At 42.3% G+C, this 26,211-nt stretch overlaps 2 pseudogenes; both read right to left on the bottom strand.

The window, feature by feature from the left end:
- Positions 1–909: 909 nt before the first annotated feature.
- Positions 910–23,166, bottom strand: LOC132309925 (ABC transporter C family member 3-like; annotated as a pseudogene).
- LOC132309924 (ABC transporter C family member 3-like) lies at positions 20,512–26,198 on the bottom strand (annotated as a pseudogene).
- Between the last annotated feature and the right edge of the window lie 13 nt (positions 26,199–26,211).

Below are 26,211 nucleotides of genomic sequence, written 5' to 3'. Positions count from 1 at the left end.
GCAACCTTCTTAGAAAAAATAATGCTAATCATGAGATGATGACAACTTGAACTAGGAAATTCTCACCGACATTCAATTGGTTGAGTGAAACCAATTGATTGAAAATTGAAAATATTGTTGATTTGTGAATTATAACTCAAATCAATCTGCTTGAACTCTTGGAATTTATCAATATCACCATTAGGTTGATTATTACTCCAAGTTGATTATGAAGATGATTTCTGAGTGCATCAACGATGAACCAAAATATTTGTAGTCAGTAACCATAAAGTGCTAAGTTAGCCCGATAAACTAGAGAAGGATTGAAGGTCAAGTTAAATAAAATGAGAGATTTTTTGAAAATAGGAGGATTAAAAGTCAAGTCAAATAAAACAAGCGAGTTTTAAAGGATACAAGGCTCTGTATCACCTACATGTCGCCTATTCAACCCACGGGTGAGAGAATTCTAGAATAGGGTAACAATTAAGGACTTACTTAGTTTGTAACTTTGAAAACACTTCTTAAGAATTCAAAGAATATAAAACCGTTCTCAGAGAACAATTTTCTTATAATTATCTGAAAGCAGGCATAACTAAATTTTTAAAAAATAATTTTCTAAAAACTGAACCAATAAGAACTTTATTTACCGTTTTCTGTTTTTCAAAAAATTGTTTTCATAATTACATATCTCTAATACTGTATTATGTATACAACTCTCTACACAAGTGTACTAGGATGTCTTGCTGTTGTAGTGCAGTACACTAATACAACTGCTGCTCCTGTTTGGTACTCGTGATAAAATGTGTATTTTATTTTTCAACATATAGATGCTTAAGAAAATTTGTGGTAAAAAAAATGTATTGCTAGATCAAAAATGAAGTCCACGTACAGTTCGTTCCATTGTAAACAAAACATACTTGAATTTATTACACGGAATCATATATTACTAGATTATAATAGTGTACTACACTACAACAGCATTTTACATGGAATTTACGTACACCTATGATTTTGCTATTTTATTTCCCTCTAATATTCAAATAATAGAACAAGAAACTATTCTGTCCAAAAGAGTAAAATTGAGATAGTGACCCGTGCCTAGTTTCGTCATCATCGCGCAAATTTGTGAGCTATTCAAAATTAGAATTTGACCTTGCACTATACTCTGCTACGATCTTTGCAAATGAAAAGGATGACTTGTGTGGGTGTCACTTATCAAACGCTGAAGTGGCACGTTGACAAGTCAAAACAACCCTAGCCAAACCCTTCGTGGCAAGTTGAAAAGTCAAAAGCCTCGAAAAATCAAATCTCGAGCACTTTAAGCCCTGGCATCGCTCCAGGCCCTGAAGTCTCGAAAGATTAAATCTCGAGCACTCTAAGCCCTGGCATCGCTCCAGGCCCCCAAGCCTCGAAAGATCAAATTTCAAGCACTCTAAGCCCTGGCATCGTTCTAGGCCCTCAAGTCTCGAAAGATCAAATCACGAGCACTCTAAACCCTGGCATCACTCCAGGCTCAGTAAGCCTCGAGAAGTCGATCTTCGAGCATTCCAAATCCTTGTGTTACGCCAAACGATACTGTCCTAAAAGATCGGAGCTCCTTAGCACGAGATGAGGTAGGATCTTTGTGTTATAGGAGTCCATGTTTGGGAAACTTATGAGGATCTTGGATTGGCGGATGAGAAATCAAGAAGTGCCTTCGCTCTCGGCAAGGCCCAATTAACAAGATGATAGGATTATACACGTTGTGACAGCAAATCTCAAAATCACAATTAATGCTGTGTCAGGCTTGACCAATCGACGGCCAAGCAACATTTGATGCCCCTGATTAAGGGAGAAGTGACATGGCAACATGGGGCAAGGTTCAAGGAAAGGATTAGACCCTTCAGCCCTTTAAGTCTTCAAGATTATTCACATAATCCGGATTGGGGGTGATGCATGCAAGGAGCCATGCATAGAGGGGACCATTGGATAATGACCAATGGAATCTTGATCTATAAATGGCATTATCCTATGAAGAAAGGAGCAACCCTTCCGAACTAAAGAAAAACTGTCACATTGTATATTCGCCCTACCACCATCTGGATCTAGTTAATTGGTCTTCTTCTCCTCTTCCTACACTAAGCATCTCCTTTGTTTTCCTTCGTATTTGTATTCCTGATATCTCTTTTTATTACTATTTTATTACTTAGCAAAAAAGAACCCCTACATTTTGGCGACTCCGCTGGGGATATCAGTGTAGCAGATGGAATCACAGGATATGCCGACTCACCATTCAGAGCCCTCTGTTGGGGGTGGCGGTGGCGTTCCTTTTCAATCCCAGGTACCGTCACATGCTTCCAATGCCCGTGCACCACATGTCACAATGCCGGAAAGTTCAGCGGCCCCCTCTGTTCATGAGGAGTTGTTGCAGTCCAACCGTGATCTTAACGACCGCCTTGATAGGTTGGAAGCCTTGATCATGCAGAGTGCACGAGCCAAAACTGTTTCTCCCACTAGAGTGGCCCTTCCTGAGCATGACTAGCCAGGCAGTTCATCTACTTACGTGCCACCGCTATGGTATGCACCGACGCAAGCCCAACCCACCCCAGTTCAACTAGTTCCACCGGCAAACCCCTCCTCGGAATATGTCACTGAATCCATGCTACGTGATTTTTTCATGAAGCATGCCCCATCGACTGCACGTGCGTTAGTTTTGCGTACGGAGCCTCCATACCCAAAAAGCCTGGCTCAGACACTGTACCCACAGGGGTACATAATCCCAAAGTTTCCCAGGTATGATGGCGTCAAAGGGGATGCCAATGAGCACTTGCAAAGATTCGTGGAATCTCTAGGCCAGCATAGCCATGACGACATCTTACGCCTGTGAGAATTCTCCAAGTCTCTCACCGGGCTCGCTTACAGATGGTTTCGTAGTCTCGAGCCAGACTCGGTCACCACTTGGCAACAACTTTCCCAGAAGTTCCACGACAAGTTTGGTCAAGCCATCGAGAGGGTCACCACTCTCTTTCTCACCAAAGAAACGCAAGAATCTTATGAGGAGCCCCTTAAGTTCATTTCTCGTTTCCAGACCGGTGCGAGGGAATGGTTTGAGGGTGGCAGTGAAAGGGATCTGGTTGATATTTGCATACAAGGCATGACTAAAACCTACATGATTCACTTGGTCAATCTGGGTCTCAACAGCTTCAGTGATCTCACCACGGCTGTACGAAACATTTGTAAAGATCTTACACCTCCCAAGGCAGAGGTCGCTGGACAGGTCACTCGCAAGGACATGCCAGTTGCTCCTCGCAATGACAGGGCCAAAAAACGTCGCGAGACAGATGTCAGGGCCAAGGGATCTCGAGCTGAGCGAGCAAATGAGCCTCCCCCATTCCCGGTATATATGGAAGAAGTTGCCAGTACTCTCGAGCAGTGGGTCAAGCATGGTGTAGTCGTGCTACCCGTCCCTCACAAAGAGCCGACCGCGTAGGATCATGCGAGTCCAAACTTTTGTATCTTCTACCAAGCCACTTCACATCCAACAAGCGCATGCAGGACTCTCAGGCGAATTTTTTAGCAACGGCTCGAAGGTGGTGATCTCGAGTTGACCGCGCCAAAGGATGTGCGGTGCAATCCATACCCCCGTCATCGCGGTGTGGCTGTGGTCACGTATTATGACGAGCTGGAAGAAACCAACCCCGCCCAATCAAAGGTTCAAACGCAACACAGCGAAGAATAGTGCTGTGCAGCCGCTTCATCAAGTTAACCCTCCTCCCACCAGGCTCTATCGACCATTTCTTTCTCTGAATCTGACAAAAGGGTATCTACTCCTCAGAATCGTCCACTCTATGTCACTGCGCAACTCAATGGTAGGGAGTTCCGGTGCGCTTTTCTCGATAACGGGTCTTCCGTCAACATCATGCCATGGGCCACCTTTCAAAAAGCTGGTTTGCCCCAAGATCGCCTTGTCAAAGAAGCCATCGAGGTCTATGGTTTTGGCAATGAATCCCACCAGACCCTTGGCTATGTAAATGTTGATCTCGCGGTTGGTAGATTTCGAGCTCCCATCAAATTCCATGTTATCAAAGCTGATACATCCTATCATGTACTCCTCGGACGGGTGTGGATGCACCGTTTCAGCATTGTAGCTTCTACCTACCATCAATGTTTTAAAGGCATCTTGGGTAATAAGGTCGTCACAGTTCCATGCTCTGATAGGCCTTTTGCCAAGCATGAGGCACACTTTACTGAGGCTCTTTTCTTTGATGAGTTAGATGATGAGGATGAAAAAGCAGAGACGCATATAATTCGTACTCCGCTACCCAAGTGGGAGGATGTACAGCAGGGCATTTTTTACCCGCCACAGCCGTATATTCCTCGTCGCGGTGCAGAGGCCGTTACCTCGCGGGAGTGCAAACGAGTAAGGCTGCCGGATGGGCTATACGTCTATCGTTTATGAGTTGAGTCTACGAGTGTAAAAGAGGAGCCACTGCAATTGTCAGATCTCGAGGAAGTCAATCTTGCCCCTGCAGGATGAGAACCACGGGCAACTTTCATTTCCTCGCAATTGGACCCATCGTTGCATGATGGCCTTATTTGTCTCCTGAAGGAATTCTCGGACGTCTTCGGATGGACCTATAGCGAGATGCCAGGACTTGATCCCCAACTCATGACACATCATCTCAGTACCATCCCAGGCTCGCACCCTGTCAAACAAGCACCTCGCGTCTATAGACCTGACAGAGGTCGAAAATTTGCTCCTTGCAGGATTCATTAGGCTAATCTTATATCCCACTTGGCTGGCAAATATTGTTCCTGTGAAAAAGAAGAACAGACAAATTTGGATCTGCGTTGATTTTCGCGATCTCAACAAGGCATGCCCAAAGGATGATTTCCCTCTTCCTATCATTGACATGCTGGTTGATGCAACGGCTGGGCATTCACTTTTTTCCTTCATGGACGGGTACAGCGGCTACAATCAGATACGGATGGCCGAAGGAGATGCCCACAAAACTGCGTTCCGGACATCACTTGGTAATTTCCATTACACTGTCATGCCCTTCGGGTTAAAAAATGCTGGAGCCACATATTAAAGAGCCATGACTGCCATCTTTCACAATATACTACATCATACAATGGAAGATTATGTCGATGACTTGGTTGTGAAATCCAAGCGGCGAGAGGATCATCTCCACAATTTGCGTCGCGTCTTTGAGCGATGCCGTATGTACAATCTACGCATGAATCCCCTTAAGTGCGCGTTTGGGGTACGTCGCGGCAATTTTTTGGGCTTTTCGGTGCATCGCCAGGGAATCGACCTCGATCCCACCAAAGCTCGTGCAATCACAGATATGCCCCGCCCTTGCTCTTTCAAACAGCTAAAAAGCTTTTCGGGCAAAGTTTCGTATTTGCGTAGGTTCATACCAGCTCTAGTAGAAGTCTCTCATCCTTTTAGCACTTTGATCAAAGGCAATGCCAAATTCCTTTGGACAGCGGCTCATCAAGCAACCTTTGAGAAGATCAAGACCATTCTTGCCTCCTCAACCACCATGCACCCACATGTTAGGGAGCAGCCTCTGCTTCTCTATCTCACTTCAACTGACAAGTCTATTGGGGCCCTTCTCGCACAAACAGTCGACGGGCAAGAACGGCCAGTCTATTATCTCAGTCGCCTTGTACGCGAGGCTGAGGCTCGTTATTCAGCTATCGAGCGTCACTGCCTTGCCCTTGTTTTCGCTGCACAGAAATTTAGGCATTACTTCATGGCTCATTGCATCCATTTGATCACAAAATGTGACCCGTATCGGCACCTCCTCTCTAAGCCAATCATTTCAGGGAAGGCGTCGCGATGGCTTTTAGCTCTTTCGAAGTTTGACATTACCTGTTATGCACCGCAGGGTATTAAGAGCCAGGCTTTAGTGGATTTGCTCGCGCAGTTCCCCAAACAGAGGCATGAGCCTCTCGACGAAGCATTGCCCCTCGACAAGCTCCAGGTGGCTGCCATCGTAGATTGTCACGGTGAATGGAAACTAGCTTTTGATGGGTCTTCCACTAGCACGGGTGGCGGGGCAGACATTGTTCTTACCTCGCCAACTCAGCAGGTCACTACGGCTTTCAAGCTAGCCTTTCGTTGTTCTAACAATGAAACTGAGTATAAAGCGCTCATTCTTGGCTTCCTCGCAGCCCTCGACAAAGGTATCTCGCATTTATGTGTATGCGGGGATTCCAAGTTGGTTGTTAAACAGGTAACGGGTGAGTATGCTATACACGAGCCTTCCCTCGCATCTTATCGTACCATTATTTAAAAGCTCCTTGCGAGATTCTCTTCCGTTCGTTTCTTGCATGTACCTCGTTCCAATAACAGGTACCCAGATGCCTTCGCCATGTTAGCTTCAAAGCTGACCATTACAGATGACATGATTGAGATCCGCATCACAAAACGCATTGGTCCAGCTATCATCGCCGAGCTCTTCCAGGCCCAAACTGTTCCAGACAATGATTGGCGAGCCCCAATCATTAGCCAGCTCAAACAGCGGACAGGGTCGCTACCTCTCACACAATTGAAATCATTCCAGCTCATAGCGACTCACGAGCAGCACTGTGCCACACCTTTAGCGTTGTACCAATGCCTCCAGCGTCAGGGTTATTTTTTGCTAGATATAGCAGCTCAGGCCAATTCCTTGCAACGTACCTGCCCGCGATGTCAGGCTGTAATAGACGAGTCCAAATCTTGTATTCTCGAGATGGTTGATTGGCGTCACCCGTTCATTGATTTCCTCGCACATGGTACCCTTCCAGAGGATAAACAAGCTGCTGCAAAGCTCAAAAGGAAGTCCGCACGATTCGAGGTTAGGGAAGGTGAACTTTTTCGGCGAACCCTCAATGGTACATATCTGCGATGTTTATCTCGCAATAACGCCATGGAAACTCTCAAGGAGGCTCACCAGTTGGAACATTAAGGCTCACGCAAGCTTTTCGCGTATTTGTTACAAAAAGGAATTTATTGGCCTACTATGGAGCGCGATGCCAAGTCTCATGTACAGAAATGTTGACATTGTCAACATCATCATCACCAGATCCATACACCAGCTACACCCCTCCATCCTGTCGAAGTCCCTTGGCCATTCCACACATGGGGGCTGGATCTTATTGGGCCAATCCATCCACCGGTGCGAGGCCACATGTGGATTCTTGTTACAACAGAGTACTTCACTAAATGGATCGAGGCGATCCCCCTTAAGCATGCCATTAGCGAGGCCGTCGCGGCTTTCATACAAGAGAATATCATTTGCCGCTTCAGGATCCCTCATTACCTTATCACCACCAATGGTACTCCTTTCATTAATCACAAAGTCAAGTAATTGCTTAAGCAGTACAATGTCCACCATAAGCGTTCATCGCCATATTACCCGCAGGGTAATGGCCAAGCAGAGGCTTCAAACAAAAATCTCATTCGCATCTTAAGTAGAACGCTCGAAAAAAAGCCTGGCACTTGGGTAGAGCATTTGCCTCTAGCACTCTGGGCTTATCGCACTTCCACCAAGCATTCCACAGGTTAAACTCCGTTTTCTCTCGTCTACGGAACGGAAGTTGTTTTGCCCATTGATATTGCAGTCCTCGCGGCGCAGTTCGCCTCGCGCAGCGGCGTTCCTTTGTCACGGGATATTGAGTTGGAGGCCCTTGATGAGTGACGCGAGCTAGCCCTGCAGCACCTCCAACAGTACCAACGCAACATAGCGCGAGCATATAACAAGCATGTTCAACCTCGACAGTTCCAACCTGGCCAGCTCGTTCTTAAAGCTGCTCCACACATTATGCGCGGCCTCTCAACTCCCAAGTTCTCGCCTAATTGGGAAGGCCCTTATATTGTCAAGTCAGCTAGTGATAGTGGCTATTGCATACTCGAGGGCTCTGATTATAACCCCATTAATAATGTTTGGCTCAAGCCATACTTTTGTTAAACTTGGCTATCCTGAATGACAGTTACTGTTTTTATTCAATGTTGTTCAATTACAATTGTGGAGTCCTTGACTCATTTACATAATCAAAAGAGTAGTCTACAAGTCTAGTCCCTATATGATGACAGTAGCGAGTAATCATCATCGAGCTCTCGTGAATATGCTGTCAATACTTCTAGGCTCTCTCACTCTTGTGTGAGCTCCCCCTCTAATTTGCCAATACGAGCCTGCACTTCTCAAAGGCACAGTGTGAGCAGTCGCTGCCGCAAACACTTCTCAACCACAGACAATCGTCTTCGTAGCCATGAAACCGGAACCTCGAGCCTCTGAACATCATGCAAAAGGAGTGTAGCCTCTTGGATAAGGTTTTCATTGGTTGCGCCCTGCTCGATTTCTGCAAAAATCTCCAAAATTTTCCCAAGGCATAGGTACATCGAGTGCCACACATATGCATGGCACGATGAAAAAAATTGCACAACCTTGGGATGATGTGCAAGGGCCGCCTCGAGGAATTGTACGTAGGCGCGAGGGAATGGCATACCCATCCACTCCGTCTCCGCATTTGCAGCTTGTGGCCCTGTGTCACTCCCAGCGCATTGCTCAACCCCCGAGGTTGGCTCGCCAAGAGGGCTAGGAGTCCTCTCTGTTGTAGTTTGCTCAACGGTGGGAGCTGTGGACTACCTCACTGGGGTAGCTGTGGCATCCCTCGCAGTAGTCTGCGGCTGTGGCACCAAGAGGACTGGTGAAGATTGTAACTCCATTAAATGAGAGGTTTGAACCCTTTCCCTCTTGCAACACATCCTCGTTTACCAAAGGGGCCTGTTCTGTCTCCTGTGTCTCTAAAGGTGAGACTTGGAGGTCTCGCTCATAGGCCTCCCCCATCCCGGAAGAGAGGTGCTCTCCCATCTGTTCATCTCTCAAGGGAGAAGGCTCTCGTACCTCTATAGGCGAGCTCGACATTGTATTTGTATTGCCTCGCGGGGCCTCTTCTACAATTTCGCCCCTGGGTGACCCAACCTCAGCATCGCCTGAATTACTTGTCACCTCAGGATTTAGGAATTCTGACCCATTCTTAGCCCCCATCGGGGTAGCATCTTTAGATATATTTTCCCCCTGTTGTGGAAGTACCGTGCCCTCGGCGTTAGTGGCGCTCGCTTGAGGTGGCGCTGTAGCACGCACATATCCTCACATCATCTCTGCTACCTCAGCGGCATGTGTGCGCACAGGTACGTCTCGAATATTGATGAGAGGCGAGAAATCCGTCGCGAGCTCTTCCATTTCCTCCTCTCTCACACCCATTGAAGTGTCCTCCTAACCATCACAATACAGGGCACGCTCACCTAAAGTTTTCATAAAATCAAAAGTAGGTAAATTTGGAAATTCACTGTCAGAAGCAAGTACATTACCTGAACTTATATCATGGACAGTGGTGTCAATTCCACCATCGCGTACCCGGTGAAGCCTGTGCGATTCCCCTTGCCCTGGCCCAAAGGCTGCAGCCATCAAGCCATACTCTCCAACGAGAGGCTATTCGCCATCATCTTCGGAAGTAGTGGTATCCTCATTCTCGGTTTGTTCATCCACGAGTGGGATTCTGCTCGCGGAGGCCATGGGTCTAGATGTACTTGGCGCTGCAGGCCTTGCCCATTCCTCCCCCACGCTAGCAGTAGGTGGCTCTGCAACACTTACAGCTGCGCGTTTGTTGGGGGGGGCAAGGTTCGCGCGTGAAGTTGCCCTCGTCTTGCGCCTATGGACAGGCGCTGGGGCTGTCTCCGTGGTAGGGTTAGCGGTGGCCGCGGCAGGTTGGGAAGATTCCCCTTGTTGCGTCGCAATGGGTGCAGGATTAGGCGCGAAGCTGCAGAGCTCCCCCTTGTTAAATGCTATTGGAGGCTTCAGTGAGTAGTCCCCCGAATAGATCACCAGTGCCTTTGCGCGATGGGCCGGACTCTGACAAAAATCTTTTCAGCTCGCTAACTCTATTGCCCATAGCGAGCGAGCCGTCTCTGTACACCTCGGGACCCTGCCTCTTCCTGGCAAGAAGACGCCGCCAATTCCTTTGTAGAGTAGCCCAATATGATCTGCTACAAACCTCGCGAAGCTGCTCTCGTAAGAGTCCTCGTCCTCCACAAAAATGTATTGCAAAAGTACTCCCTATCGTAACCAAATTGCAGAGGAACTCTGCGAGGGTTATATGTCTTTGCTATTTGACCCCCTTCCCAACAAGAACAAGAACACCAACACTTTGCTCGCATTCAAGCGATAAGCACCCACTGGAATGTGTTCGTTATCATCAAAGTACATGGACAGAGTTTTAGCCCTAGGCAGGTCCATCACATAAGGGCGACTTATGAATTGGAAGCTTTGGTCCAAGGCATATCCTAGCCGTCCTCGTGGCGACCGACCATGCCATCTCATGCCTCGCACCACCTCCTCGTCTACAGCTAGGTCTGCGGGGATGGGAGCATAAGATTGGAACCTCTCGTATAAGAACATTTGTAGATATATGGTAGACGCGTACGAGCAATGGACATAGCGCCCCACAGACTGGCCCATGTCTTCCCACACCATGTTGAGTCGTTGGTATAATGTTCTAAAAAAAGAGAGGTGCGAGGGCCACCTTCACATCACTCGCCAGCTTCACCGCCAGATCCACAAGTCGTGGCTGTGGAGCATCCTCCGAAGTCCCCTCGAACAGATATCTCGATAGCCAACATAGTAGGTAAGCCGCGAGACTGGACGAATGATCAGCCCAAGGACCTGGAATTCCTTTTCTCCCCTCATCTGTGAGATTCTTTTTTGTCATGGGGAAATCCTTAAAATAATATCGCACCAACGCCCCCAGAGTGGCCTTGCGTGTACCCTTACCTCGCTCAGCATGGCGAACACCCTGTGCGCCCCACAGCGATTTAAAGTCTTTAGTTTTCTCCAGTGCTGTCTCGAGATCATGAGCAAGAGTCTCTTCAGCTTGCACGAACTCCCAAGAACTAGGATTTTCCACCCCTTGAAAAGGTAAGCCTAACAACTAGCTCATATCCTCAATCGTGGGAGTGAACTCTCCCCACGCAGTAATGAAAGTATGCGAGCTTGAGCTCCATCGCGAGGTTAAATCCCATAAACCTGCAGTGTCGCGAGGGATGTGTATTTGGCGAAACAGCTTAATCGAGGGTGTTAAGCTTGTTGCATCCAAGATTGCCTCGTACTCCGGATTTGCAAGGATCGCGTCCGTCCATTTTTCCCAACTATGGACTGGACTTATGTGATTGTTGAAGTTCACATAGGACCACGGATATTGCCCTTGCGCAATGCCAAATAGCAAGGTTGTATCCGCAGGGATGCGAGGAGCCAGGTTCATTTCAACTTCCTCCTCCATTAATTCAACCACTTCAAGTGGTTCGCCGGCGACCACAGCTTTGTTTGCCCGGTGCCAAAACAGGTCACTTTTTCCAAAAAAATGGCGCCCGTCGCCATTCCGAATCTGCTGGTACCTTTGGCGGAGGGCAATCTTTCTTGCATAACTCTTGTTTCTTGCTAACCATGATGGCAGTTCCTTTTCACTAAGCAAACAATGCACCAAAGAGCTCTAAACTTTCGTGAGATCTCTTCTCCGGCGACGATGGAGGTTCAGGTAATCTCTGTATTTTTTAAGTTTGTTTCACAAGTAACCCTTCACTTCTTCACTATCTCCCTTTTAATAACCTTCTTGCCTCGGGAACTCCCAAAAATCAAATCGGCAACAGACGGCGCATTAATAACTGGAGGCGACCTTTCATGCTCGCGTCTCTTCCGCCCCCTCGAAACAATAAATGCCCTAGAAGCCTAGTCTTGCACGCGCAATAATTCATTTTGAATCATCGCACGTGCAGGGGGGCAAAATGTGGGTGTCACTTATCAGACGCTGAGGTGGCACGTTGACAAGTCAAAACAACCCTAGCCAAACCCTCCGTGGCAAGTTAAAAAGTCAAAAGCCTCGAAAGATCAAATCTCGAGCACTTTAAGCCCTAGTATCGCTCCAAGCCTTCAAGCCTCGAAAGATTAAATCTCGAGCACTTTAAGCCCTGGCATCGCTCCAGGCCCCCAAGCCTCGAAGAATCAAATCTCGAGCACTCTAAGCCCTGGCATCGCTCCAGGCTCCCAAGTCTCGAAAGATCAAATCTCGAGCACTCTAAGCCATGGCATCGTTCCAGGCCCCTAAGCCTCGAAAGATCAAATCTCGAGCACTCTAAGCCCTGGCATCGCTCCAGGCCCAGTAAACCTCGAGAAGTCGATCTTCGAGCATTCCAAATCCCGATGTTACGCCAGACGATACTGTCCTAAAAGATCGGAGCTCCATAGCACAAGATGAGGTAGGATCTTTGTGTTATAGGAGTCCATGTTTAGGAAACTTAGGAGGATCTTGGATTGGCGGATGAGAAGTCAAGAAGTGCCTTTGCTCTCAGTAAGGCCCAACTAACAAAATGATGGGATTATACACGTTGTGACAGCAAACCTTAAAATCACAATTAATGTTGTGTCAAGCTTGACCAATCGACGGCCAAACAACATTTAATGCCCCTGATTAAGGGAGAAGTGACATGGCAACATGGGCCAAGGCTCGAGGAAAGGATTAGACCATTCAGCCCCTTAAGTCTTCAGGATTATTCACGCAATTTGGATTGGGGATGATGCATGCGAGAAACCATGCATAGAGGGGACCATTGGATAATGACCAATGGAATCTTGATTTATAAATGGCACTGTCTTATGAAGAAAGAAGCAACCCTTCCGAACTAAAGAAAAGTTATCACATTGTATATTCGCCATACCACCATCTAGATCTAGTTAATTGGTCTTCTTCTCCTCCTCCTACACTAAGCATCTCCTCTGTTTTCCTTCGTATTTGTATTCCTGATATCTCTTTTTATTACTATTTTATTACTTAGCAAAAAAGAACCCCTACAACTTGTTATCCAGCAACTTTGTTGAAGAATCATACTCCTCAATAACTCCTGCACAAATCAAGAAGATTATACCCAAATAGTCTACTATAAGAGACTAATGAGGAGACAAACCATTATTTAAAAGTAGAACCATGTCACTATTAAGTACAGAAGTTATTCGATGTGCAATGGTTATGACGGTGGAATCAGTAAAGTGTTGCCTAAGGGTCTTCTGAATCAGATTATCAGTTGCAGTATCAACTGATGCAGTAGCTTCTTCAATCACTAGGACCTTGCTTTTCTTGAGTATCACACGGCCAAGACAGACCAACTGCCTTTGACCTATACTCCAATTATCTCCATCCTCGCTAGCTGCAACCATCATACAAACACTCGAGGAAATAAGAATTTATGGATTTAAGAAATTCTCAAAAAACTTCAATATATAATGGTGCAGGAACAAACCTGCTGAATCAAGCTTGCCTTCCTTCTTTCTAACTTCATTTCCAAGTTGGCACTTGTCGAGAGCTTAAGCAATTGAAATAGATGTTAGTTAACTAAGCCGTCCCAACTACACGTGTACATTACAGAGTATCTTAAATCAATTCGAGAAAAGAACTTCCAAACTCACTCCCAAATTTGTTCATCTGTGTACATTGCAAGTGGATCCATGTTGGTTCGTAGTACATTACAGAGTATCTTAAATCAATTCGAGAAAAGAACTTCCAAACTTACCTCCCAAATTTGTTCATCTGTGTACGTTGCAAATGGATCCATGTTGGTTCGTACCGTCCCCTCAAACATGGTAGGATCTTGAGAAATGATGCTCAATCTAGATCGCAAATCATGCAGTCCAATTGAGCAAATGTTGATACTATCTATCAAAATTTGTCCAGCTGTTGGATCAATAATGCGGAAGAGTGTCTGTATGAGAGTTGATTTACCACTGCCTATTCTCCCCACTATTCCAGTCTTCATTCCTTCATGAAAATTGCATGTCAAGCCTCGTAATACAATTGGCAGATGAGGAGCATATTGGACCTATATTCATGCCCAAAACCATTAAATATGCAGGCATAAATTATATGGAACTATTTTTGCATTAAAAAAGAATAAACAAACAGCGTGGAAGTAGAAATTACCTGCAGATCTTGAATATCAACAGCTCCATGTGATGGCCAGTTCCGATCTGGCCTATTTGCTTCTATCACAAGAGGAGGCTCATTTGAGATAGAAGTGTATTGAAGTATCTTTTCAACTGATACAATTTTATTCTCCATATTGCACAACTTCAATATGGTCCAAGCTTGTAACGTGTTCAGACTAAGCCCGTATATCACTGCCAATCCCGCAACGTCTTCAATTTATGAAGAAAAAAAGAATTAGTAATGCATTCTTTGTACACCATTTGGCATGAAGCAAGAAACAATAGTTGAAGTTCACAAACAAGAACCACTTACACGGATCAATTGCTCCCTCTGGAATAGAGATCAAGAAAACCAAAGTGAAGACGAATACAATACAAGACAACATATCCAGACGGAAGCATAGCCACTCCATTGGGTTCACCTTCTCTCTAACCAACCTAGCAGGGTTCCCAACTGCAATGGTCCTTGATGGCACTTCCTTTAACACCACTGAACCCGCACCAATTTTTTGATGCCTATCCCCACGTCTTACCAGTCCCACCCAATGTCACATTATGAAAAATTAACACATTATCTCCTATGACAGCCGTCTCTCCGACGACAATGGTGGCGTGATTGAGCAATATCCCCGTCCGATCCTCACCCTGGGATGGATGTCCACGGCACACCCCTCAAACACCCTGTTCTATATGAGCAGAGCCAATGTTCTACCTTGTGACCACAGCTTATGTGCCGTCCTAGAGATTGGCATGGCAATAAAGTCCTTGAAATTTAAGAAAAAGCGGACATAACTAATACAGGCAAGGTCTCTCTTTTTCTCTCTCTCATAGCCCTCATTTCATCTCTGATTCTCAAGATTTTTTTATTCTCTGTAAAAACACCCAGGAAAAGAGAGCATTTTCTAGAATGCCATATGTTACAAAGGTGCTCCCAGTTTTTCTCATAATGTGTATACACAATTAAGGGTGTCCAAACTTCTCCTCTCTAGGCCATGTGGAATTGCTGATTGTGAGTGTGTTTGTAGCCTGGTTTTCTTATACGATGTTTTTTATTGCAACAATTAAAAAAAAAAAAGCTTTGAAATGGATTATAATGCGGAATAGTGTATGTATGAGAGTTGATTTACCACTGCCTGTTCTGCCCACTATTCCAGTCTTCATTCCTCCAGGAAAAGTGCGTGTCAGGCCTCGTAATACAAGTGGCAGATGAGGAGCATATCGGACCTATATTCATGCTGAAAACCATTACATATACGGTCATAAAGTATAGGGGAACTATTTTTGCATTAAGAAAAAATAGACAAATAGCATGGAAGTGAAAATTACCTGCAGATCTTGAATATCAATTGCTCTATGTGATGGCCAACTATGATTTGGCCCATTTGCTTCTATCACGAAAGGCGGCTCACTTGGGATAAAAGTGTATTGAAGTATCCTTTCAACTGATATAATTTTATTCTCCATATTGCACATGTTCTATATGACCCAAGCTTGTAACATGTTCACATTAAGTCTGTATGTCACTGCCAATCCCGCAATGCCTTTAATTTATGAAGAAAAAAAAGAGTGAGAAATGCATTCCTTGTGCACCATTTGCTATGGAGCAAGAAACAATAGTCAATGAAGTTGACAAACAAGAACCACTTACTCGGATCAATTGTTTCCTCTGGAATAGAGATCAAGAAAACCAAAGAGAAGACGAATACAATACAAGACAACATATCCAAACGAAAGCATAGCCACTCCATTACACCAGCACTATGAAACTTGGGCCTAGAATTCCCATCTATCAATTTCATACTTGTGTCCCGGAATCTCGATTCCTGGTCAAAGCTCTTAATGGTAGTTGATCCTGACAATGTTTCAGTAAAATGTTGTATAACTGGAGCTTTGCATACTGCAATTAACTATGCCAATTCTCATGCTGAAGGGATGTAATATTACTGCAATTGATAAGATCATTAGAACAATTCTCATTACACATATACTGATATACGTACCTACTAAGAAACATGGACACTTCTATGAGGTGTCGTGTCCGTGTTTGACACCGACACTTCATCGACACTCTTAAATACATCTCTAATACTTCATGATTGTGTCCATAATTTAAGGACACAATTTTAAAATCATTTTTATTATTTCGGACACTTAATCGACACATCTCAGGCATTTGGCGACAAATCTTGGACATTTGGTCAAGACATTCTAGACACTCATACAATAAATCCCACACTTTGTCTAATATAAAACTAACATATTGTATTTTATATATCAATGTAGCTTTAGTATGGAAATTATAATGTAATGAAAGTTTTGTAATTATTGTAATCAATAGATATATAAATGAAAGTTTATATTTATATATTAATAATGTCCACGCCATGTCCATGTCCTATTTTTTGAGAATTTGACATGTCGGCATAAACATGTTGTATCTTAGCAGTACCTATGTTGTGTAGAAAGTAAAATGAAATCTTCTTTCAAGTTGGGAATTAGGGGGTTGAGTAAGAAATTTGGGCATACTATTGTTAAATATTTCTTTACATATATATATTAATTTTTAACAAAAAAATATTATCTTTTTTTTTTTAATAAAAAATAAAATAAATGCATAGCTAAGTGAACCAAACCAGCCCAAGCCCCAAGTTAAGGAGATCAAATTGAGTTTGGGAAGGAGTTTCATATCACAAGAAGAGTTTGGGATAAGAGTGTTATATACCAAATCTACCACATTGTCATCACTGATCAGAAGCTTCCTCTGATTCTTTAGATTTAGAAATTACGAATAGGAAATATATGAATCTTATTAACAAGGATTCAACATCTGAATTCAAATATAAACAAACATGAATATATTGAAGTTTACGATAAAATGATGTTCAACCTTCATACAACCACAACATAGAGAAGAAAAGAAAACACTGCCCTGATTTTTCCCATCAAACGCTGCGGAATAATACTACTTCTTACCCCGAAAGGTCATAAATCTACAGGTACTTTCAGCTTAGGCATTAAATTATAAGATTCTAACAACTAAAAATAAAATAAAAGCAGAGATAAGGTTAGTCTACCTGTAGCCAGACACAGACTGCAAGCATAGGAATGAAAACAAGGAAGACCTGCCACGCAACCTGCGACATTACTACAATAATTCCCAGGAGTTGTATCATTGTGAAAGCAAAGGCGCCAACTTGAAATGGAATGTTCAAGTCCACAGTGATTTGGTCGGTGGCCTGTCATAGAAAACAACTCGATCAAGTAAAGATACTGCACTTCTGATTTACTTTTTGGTGAGTGTAAAAATTCCACCATTTATAATGTCATTATGACTAAAACATGAAATAATAATAACAATAAACAAATAAATACATGCTTACTAAGAAGCAAATACAAAGTCACTTACTCTATTCAGGATTCGGCCACTAGGGGTGGAATCAAAGAAAGACATGGGGGCACGGAAAATGCACAAATTCATTCTATTGAATAGTAGAGTCGCTGTCTTATACCCAGTCGTAACTAGAAGCACAGCTCTCATAAGGATACAGAAAGAACTTCCAATAGCCAGTGAAACATAGACAATTATGAGAGTAGAACCACTAACTAGAGCTGCCACATCCTTTGACACAGGGGTTGCCCAAGCCATCCAATAATTGCCCCCAATTTGAAGTAGCTGAAAGAGAACTTGTGACAACAATATGAAGGGCACAAGAACTCCTCCATAGGCTGTTGTGATATATTTCCAGTATATAGAAAGGCCAACTCTACCTTTATCTCTTTCTTCTTCTTGAACAAGCTGTCCTTTTGGCCCCAAATTATCATCTCCTTTATCAATATGACCATTAACAGTATCCTCTTTCTTAACAACCTTCTCACCACTCTCCATACCATCCTTGCTGATAGTTGAATTTTCAGAGACTGACCCTTCCTCTATGGAATCGAGCGCCAATAAAGCTTTCTCATGTGCACCAACAAGTTCCATAAAGTTGCTTCCTGAATTGAGAATTTCTTTGTATTTTCCAGCTTGTGTAATTTTCCCATCTTTCATAACCTGAAGATACAGTAATTAGTTACATACCATGAGTTGCATCCATGGATAAAAAGGCATGGAAATTATAAAATATGAGTAGCTCACCAGAATGAGATCTGCAGCAGGTAAGAACTCTACTTGATGAGTAACGTAAATAACTGTTTTTGACCCCAGAAATCGAAGTAAACATTCCTGTCATATCAAGATTAGAAAAGAAACCGTGGTGATTGACCAAAATATTGTTGAAATCCAAAAAAAATTTAAAATTAAAAAAGATGAAATAAAAGCCACAAATCAGAGTAAGAAAATGGAATTCCAAGAGACACAGAATTACCTCAAACTATGTTTACATTCTATAAGGACAACATGAATCAAATTGTATGAACAAAAATTGTTACAAATAGAATTTGGAAAAAACTAAAAGTTTTTACTAAAGTAAATTTTTTTTTTTTTCCCCGGTAAAGAAGCTGTCATTGAATTAATTTTGCAATAATTGAATAAAAACAGTGACTTTCTTCAACAAAGATGTGAACATATATAGCTCAAACAGAGAAATAGTTAAGAGTGTAGATGCAAAGAATAGTTACCTTAAAAAGATGAGTCCCTGTATGAGCATCCACAGCACTAAACGGATCATCAAATAGATAAATATCAGCATCTTGGTACAAAGCACGGGCGATCTGCATTCTCTGCTTCTGCCCGCCACTCAAATTTATTCCCCTCTCACTTATAACTGCCTGATCACCAAAGGACAGAATTTCCAGGTCCTTCTTTAAGCAACATGCATCAAGAACCTGCTCATACTTTTCCCTATCCATCTCCTTACCAAATAGTATATTATCTTCTATCTTTCCACTCTGTATCCAGGGTGACTGAGCAACATAGGCCTTTGTCCCACTGAGCTTCACGCTCCCAGATACTTTGGGCATTTCTCCAAGAATACATGAGAGTAAGCTCGACTTGCCAGACCCAACAGTACCACAAACAGCAACTATCATGCCATGAGACACACTTAAATTTATATCTTTCAGTGTTGGATTAGGGGAAGATACATCCCAAGAGAAATTCCCGTCAACAATTTCAAATGCTGTGTCAGAACTACCTCTCGGAAGCTTTTCTATAACATCAGGTTGCAGGTCTTCCAGACGAAGGAATGATGCAATTCGGTCGAGGGAAACTTTAACCTGAGCTATCATGGAGATTGTGTCAGGAAGATTATATATAGACTCTTGAAGTATTCTAAATGTCGCAAGTGCAGATAGTATCTTCCCTGATTCAAGTGGGATCCCCATAAGCATACAAGCACCAAAAGTGACCACGGACACAAATGTAGGCGCAACCCAGAAGACAAAAGTGGTCATCGCTAAAGTATATAAATATTTTCTCAACCATCCAGTCTCAATATTCCGGTGCTCGATAATTTTAGACAAGAACTTCATCTCCCACCCCTGAAGCTTGAGAATTCTCATGTTCCTCAAGATTTCAGAGGTTGACTTCATCCTTTTATCTTTAGATGCCATCAACTTAGTTTGGAAATTCTTCTGCATCATTCCTAGTGGAATATTCGCCAACATCACAAGTACAGTAGCCACAAATGCAGCAATTGAAGCAAGCCCAAGATTTTTATACAAGATCCCCAATGCCAGAGAAACTTGCAAGATCACCATCCACGGATAGTGCATGTACCAACTAAAGTCACCAATCCTCTCAGCATCAACCGTCATGAAATTGATGATCTCCCCACTAGCGTGGCCCTGCTTCAATTGGCAAGATAGGGTCAAGCCCTTATTGTAGATCATGGCAACAAGTGCTGCCCTGGCCCTAATTCCAGCCTGCTGCAACCTAAAGAACCAATGCCTCATCGCCAAGCACTCGACAAGCTTTGCCACGAAGAATGCAGAAACCAAATAGTAGCCTTCATTTTTGAACACTTGACTTCCATTAAGGTATTAAACAAAGGTGTCGATGAGGTATGGTCCGACATAGGAAGCCAATGTGTATAACAGCACAAAGAACGCTGTCAATAGAATCTCCCTCCACACTGTGCAAATCAATGCCTTGGCCAGCTTAAGCGTGGTGACTCCAGTATTACTACCACTAGATTCTAGCTTATTTCTATAAATTGGAAAGGCCTCTCTGACATTATCAACACCAGCAAGCTGAGGCACATCCTCAAGGTCTAATGTTTTCTTCTTACCAATGGCAATCAAAGGACCAATCCAGGAGAATGTAAGGATACTAAAAAAACTAGCATTCAAATAAGGGGTTACAGTTTGATTACTAATTTTAAAAAGGATATTCCTGGTATTTAATGGTATTTAATTTATTATTTAAGTGCATTTTATTTGATTATGTGTCATTATTTTTTTTATTAGGTACTTAATTGTTTTCTTTTGTGGTGATTTAATTTATTTAAATGATATTTGTTTTTAGTTATTTGATTTGAATTACTTGTTAGTGTTTTAATTATTTAGTTGGCATTAATGGTTTAAGTGTAATTGGTTTAGTTATTTGATTGGAATTACTTGTTAGTATTTTAATTATTTAATTGGCATTAATGGTTTAAGTGTAATTGGTTTAATTATTCTATGTGTGTCTTATTTTATGTGTATCTTATTTGGTTTAATTAGGTTTACTAATTATTATTTTATTCGATTAGACTATTTATTAAGTATTTAATGGTGAATAGGGTAATTAGGTAAATATATCTCACTAGGGTTTTAATTACAGTATAAATTAGGGGTTTTATATTATAGCCATCGTAGGTTTCTACGTTAATTAGATGGACCGGTTAAGATTGTGAGTTAGACTTAAATGAACCTAGGGTTTAGGAAACTCTATAAGTATAAGGTAGACGTCTGTGTAGGGTTTTTTTAAACAAAACACACGTTTTGTGGAAGTGGAGAAGGAAAAACGCAGTTTTTCACATTCTGCCAAGGTTTGATCAAAGCTCCGATCCCGCTTCGTCCGTGGTCCGATCGAGCTGAATTTTGGAGGAGAGGTTCACGACTCAGTGACGCACAATCTGAACGGTGGAGATCAGAGTTTGACCTCGGGAACAGTGATTCATACTCGGGAACAGTAACTGGGTCGCACAGGTTTTTTTCCATTCTGCCCAGATTTCATCAAGCATCCGATCCCGCTTCGTCCGTGGTCCGTTCGAGCTGAAATTTGGAGGATAGGTTCATGACTCAGTGTCGCACAATCTGAACGGTGGAGATCAGATTTTGAGTTCGGGAATAGTGTTTCGTACCCGTGAACAGTAACCGGGTTTTGGAACTCGCCGGGATTTTTTTAAGAAGACGACGTTGAAACTTTGAACAAAAGTTTCTAAGGCAAGATTCTATCCTTACTCTTTCCCTTAGGCTTCATACTCTTTGCACTCTTAAATGATTTCAGGATTAATGAAGATTAAACCAAACTAAAATGATATCTGTTTTGCTATGAAACTGGTAGTTACAGTAGTGTTGTATGCTTGTTCAACCTAGACTAAGCATGTTTGTGGATGCATTGTGGTTCTATGGTTCACGTTTTTCCTTACCACTGCTAGTATAAATTATTGGAAGGATGGGTCTAGATGATAGCTATCTTAACTTCTGTAATAGCAACTGTTGGAACTTAAATATTAGGAGGATTTGAGTTTAACACTAGATCGGTTTTGTGAAACACTATAATTTGAGCATGTCTACATACATACTGTGAATATTGTTTTGATGCTTACATTATCACAGTTAGTATCAACTGTGGAGGTTAGGATTTTATGATACATACCCTACATATCTGTATGTCATTTGTAAGGTGTTAAATGGAAGTTTTAATTAATTCTGTCTTTATATCAGACTAAAGGGAACAACTTAAATTGGGCATGTATATGTTGTTGTTGTGACCTTGTTTATCAATGCTTATTTTATCACTGCTAACATTGAATGTTGGATGTTGGAATTTAGTTGATATATACTTGATTTATTGGTATTATTGACTACTAGAGGATTGGAAAGTAGGCACCGATATGGGACGGTGGCATACTAAGGATGGGTTTGGTTTTTAAAACAATACCATTACCCACCTACTTGGAATAAGGATGGGATTAACTAAAAGTTAAGTCCCGTGGATTTGTATTGTCATGGCAACTACTTGTTGAGCGGCAATACCAGGGATTTTGGATGGGTTTTATATATGTACTGTTATGGTGCCTCGGTATGAGCTTGAGCCTCAGGACCGATGGCTAGGGAACGTATATGCATCGGGATGTGTAGCTGGCTACGATGGTTGGAGGTGTACCCTGTTTAGGTATAGGTACATATGCCCACTTCGTGTGCGTTTTAGCATGTTACCACTATTCAGGTTGAGATCGGCCTGTAGTCCAGTGAGAGTCCTTTAGTGTGACTATATATATATTTACGGACTATTAGCTATTGTTGAATTGTTTATGATGTACATGCGTATCGGGCCTCTGTTTGGATTGTAATAGTATAGAACTTGCGCGTGGGCCTGATCCACTTCTATTTTTCAGGTACACGACAGTTCCAGGCTTAGACGTGTTCGTGCTGAGCAGAGGTCTCTATTCATTCTTCCGACGATGTAAGGCTCTCTCTATAGTTTTATTTCTGGACGTTTATTACAGTTGTTCTATCTTCCGTTTGGATGTTTAATAGGGGTCCACTAGAGATGGATTCCCAAGTTGTAAACTGATGGAGTTTTGGAGTTTGGGTTTGATGGATTTTAATAATTATAATATTTTGCGGATTCTATTTTTAGTTCCTTTCAGCTTTAATTTCATTTCTTAATTTATTTTGTATTCCGTGTTCATTATAAAATATTAATTATTTGATATTCCCTCAGGTTTTGGCCTGGGCCTGATCAACCCGTGTCTCAGATCCGAGGGGTATCTCAACTTTTCTCTCTTTCTTCTTCTTGAACAAGCTGTCCTTTTCGCCCCAAATTATGACCATTAACAGTATCCTGTTTCTTAACAACCTTCTCAGCACTCTCCATACCTTCCTTGCTGATGGTTGAATTTTCAGAGACTGACCCTTCCTCTATGGAATCGGGCGCCAATAAAGTTTTCTCATGTGCACCTACAAGTTCCATAAAGCCGATTCCTAAATTGAGAATTTCATTGTATTTTCCAGCTTGTGTAATTTTCCCATCTTTCATAATCTGAAGATGCAGTAATTAGTTACATACCATGAGTTGCATCTACGGATAAAAAGCCATGGGAAAAATAAAATATGAATAGCTCACCAGAATGAGATCTGCAGCAGGTTGAGTAACGTAAATAGCTGTTTTTGACCCCAGAAATCAAAGTAAACATTCCTGTCCTACAAAGATTAGAAAAGAAACCGTGGTGATTGACCAGTATATTGTTGAAATCCAAAAAAAAATAAAAAATAAAAAAAGATGAAATAAAGGCCACAAATCAGAGTAATAGAAAATGGAATTTCAAGAGAGAGATAGAATTACCTCAAAGTATGTTTACATTCTATAAGGACAACATGAACCCAATTGTATGAGCATATATAGTTACAAATAGAATTTGGAAAAAACTAAAAGTTTTTACGGAAGTAATTTTTTTGTTTTTTTTTTTTTTGCTTCTTTTTTTTTTTTTTTTTTTTTGGTCCCGGTAAAGAAGCTGTCATTGAATTAATTTTGCTATAATTGAATAAAAACAATGAATTTCTTCTACAAAGATGTGAACATATGTAGCTCAAACAGAGAAATAGTTACGAGTGTAAATGTAAAAGAATAGTTACTTTAAAAAGATGAGTCCCTGTATGAGCATCCACAGCACTAAACGGATCATCAAATAGATAAATATCAGCATCGTGGTACAAAGCGCGGGTGATATGTATTCTCTGCTTCTGCCCGCCACTCAAATTTATTCCCCTTTCACCTATAACTGTCTGATCACCAAAGGACAGAATTTCCAGGTCCTCCTTTAAGCAACATGCATCAAGAACCTGCTCATACTTTTCCCTATTCATCTCCTTACCAAACAGTTTCTTATCTTCTATCTTTCCACCCTGTGTCCAGGTTGACTGAGCAACATAGGCCTTTGTCCCACTGAGCTTCAGGCTCCCAGATACTTTGGGCATTTCTCCAAGAATACAAGAGAGTAAGCTCGACTTGACAGACCCAACAGTACCACAAACAGCAACTCTCATGCCATGAGACACACTTAAATTTATATCTTTCAGTGTTGGATTTGGGGAAGATACATCCCAAGAGAAATTCCCGTCAACAATTTCAAATGCTGTGTCAGAACTACCTCTCGGAAGCTTTCTATAACATCAGGTTGCAGGTCCTCTAGACGAAGGAATGATGCAATTCGGTCAAGGGAAACTTTAACCTGAGCTATCATGAAGATTGTGTCACGAAGATTATATATAGACTCCTGAAGTATTCTAAATGTTGCAAGTGCAGATAGTATCTTCCCTGATTCAAGTGGGATCCCCATAAGCATACAAGCACCAAAAGTGACCACAGACACAAATGTAGGGGCAAACCAGAAGACAAAAGTGGTCATCACTAAAGTATATAAATATTTTCTCAACCATCCAGTCTCAATATTCCGGTGCTCGATAATTTTAGGCAAGAACTTCATCTCCCACCCCTGAAGCTTGAGAATTCTTATGTTCCTCAAGATTTCAGAGGTTGACCTCATCCTTTTATCTTTAGATGCCATCAACTTAGTCTGGAAATTCTCCTGCATCCTTCCTAGTGGAATATTTGCCAACATCACAAGTATAGTAGCTACAAATGCAGCAATTGAAGCAAGACCAAGATTTTTATACAAGATCCCCAACGCCAGAAAAACTTGCAAGATCACCATCCACGGATCGTGCATGTACCAACTAAAGTCACCAATCCTCTCAGCATCAACCGTCATGAAATTGATGATCTCCCCACTAGTGTGTCCCTGCTTTGATTGGCAAGATAGGGTCAAACCCTTATTGTAGATCATGGCAACAAGTGCTGCCCTAGCCCTAATTCCAGCCTGCTGCAACCTAAAGAAACAATGCCTCATCGCTAAGCACTCGACAAGCTTTGCCACGAAGAATGCAGAAACCAAATAGTAGCCTTCATTTTTGGACACTTGACTTCCATTAAGGTATTGAACAAAGGTGTCAATTAGGTGTGGTCCGACATAGGAAGCCAATGTGTATAACAGTGCAAAGAACACTGTTAATAGAATTTTCCTACCAACAGGCTTGTGGCCTAGCGGTATAAGGCTCCTACTTCCCAAAGGGAGGTCAGGGGTTCGAACCTCAGTGGAGACAGTGTATGTGAGTCCCAACTAGGAAACTAATAATAATAATAGAATCTCCCTCCATACTGTGAAAATCAATGCCTTGGCCAGCTTAAGCGTGGTGACTCCAGTATTACTACCACCAGATCTAGCTTATTTCTAAAAATTGGAAAGGCCTCTCTAACAGTATCAACACCAGCAAGCTGAGGCACATCCTCGAGGTCTAATATTTTCTTCTTACCAATGGCAATCGAAGGACCAATCCAGGAGAAAGTAAGGATACTAAAAAAACTAGCATTCAAATAAAGGGTTACGGTTTGATCCCCATTGGACTTGTTAGATGCTGTACCATTACTCAAATTGGTACCACCATTTAAAAGGGGTTCTTGAAAAAGAGTGTCTTCACCCTCTTTCTTACCAAAAACCCCCACAAAACAGAAGAATAATCCCAAAAGGACAGAAACAACATCCAACACCACGAATTGAAGTGGTAAAGAGTCTCGATTTTTGTAATTAACATAGTCTATAACAAGGCAAATACAACAAATTGAAAATTAAGAACCCCACCAAAGTCTTAATGGAAATGGGAACTTGGGTTCACTTGATTTCAAGAATTGGGTGTGCAAGTAAACAGAGACTGCTAACCAAGCAAGAGTTCTGAGTGCAAAATCAAGAATGGTTAAAATCTTTTCTTGAGACCAAACGTGTTGTTATACTAATAAAAGCAGGTCAATAAAGACAGAACAAGATTGAAAAGACACAAACCCAAACAAGAAAACAGAGTATGCTTGTAATACAGAAACCTAGTATTACCAATACTTCGTTTTGGGGTCTCATTTCGACCCTTCCTGAAACTCTTGCAAACCCAAGAAATAGATAGAACGATCAACAAAATTAGATGTAAAGAACCAGAAAACTCACATACGAAGATGTCGCCCATCCAACAGTTGGGA

Source organism: Cornus florida, unplaced genomic scaffold (assembly GCF_030987335.1).
Source record: "Cornus florida cultivar Cherokee Brave unplaced genomic scaffold, ASM3098733v1 CherokeeBrave_3.0.0_Hap2_Chr05, whole genome shotgun sequence".
Classification (NCBI taxonomy): domain Eukaryota; kingdom Viridiplantae; phylum Streptophyta; class Magnoliopsida; order Cornales; family Cornaceae; genus Cornus; species Cornus florida.
This window is presented reverse-complemented; position numbering and strand designations above follow the sequence as displayed.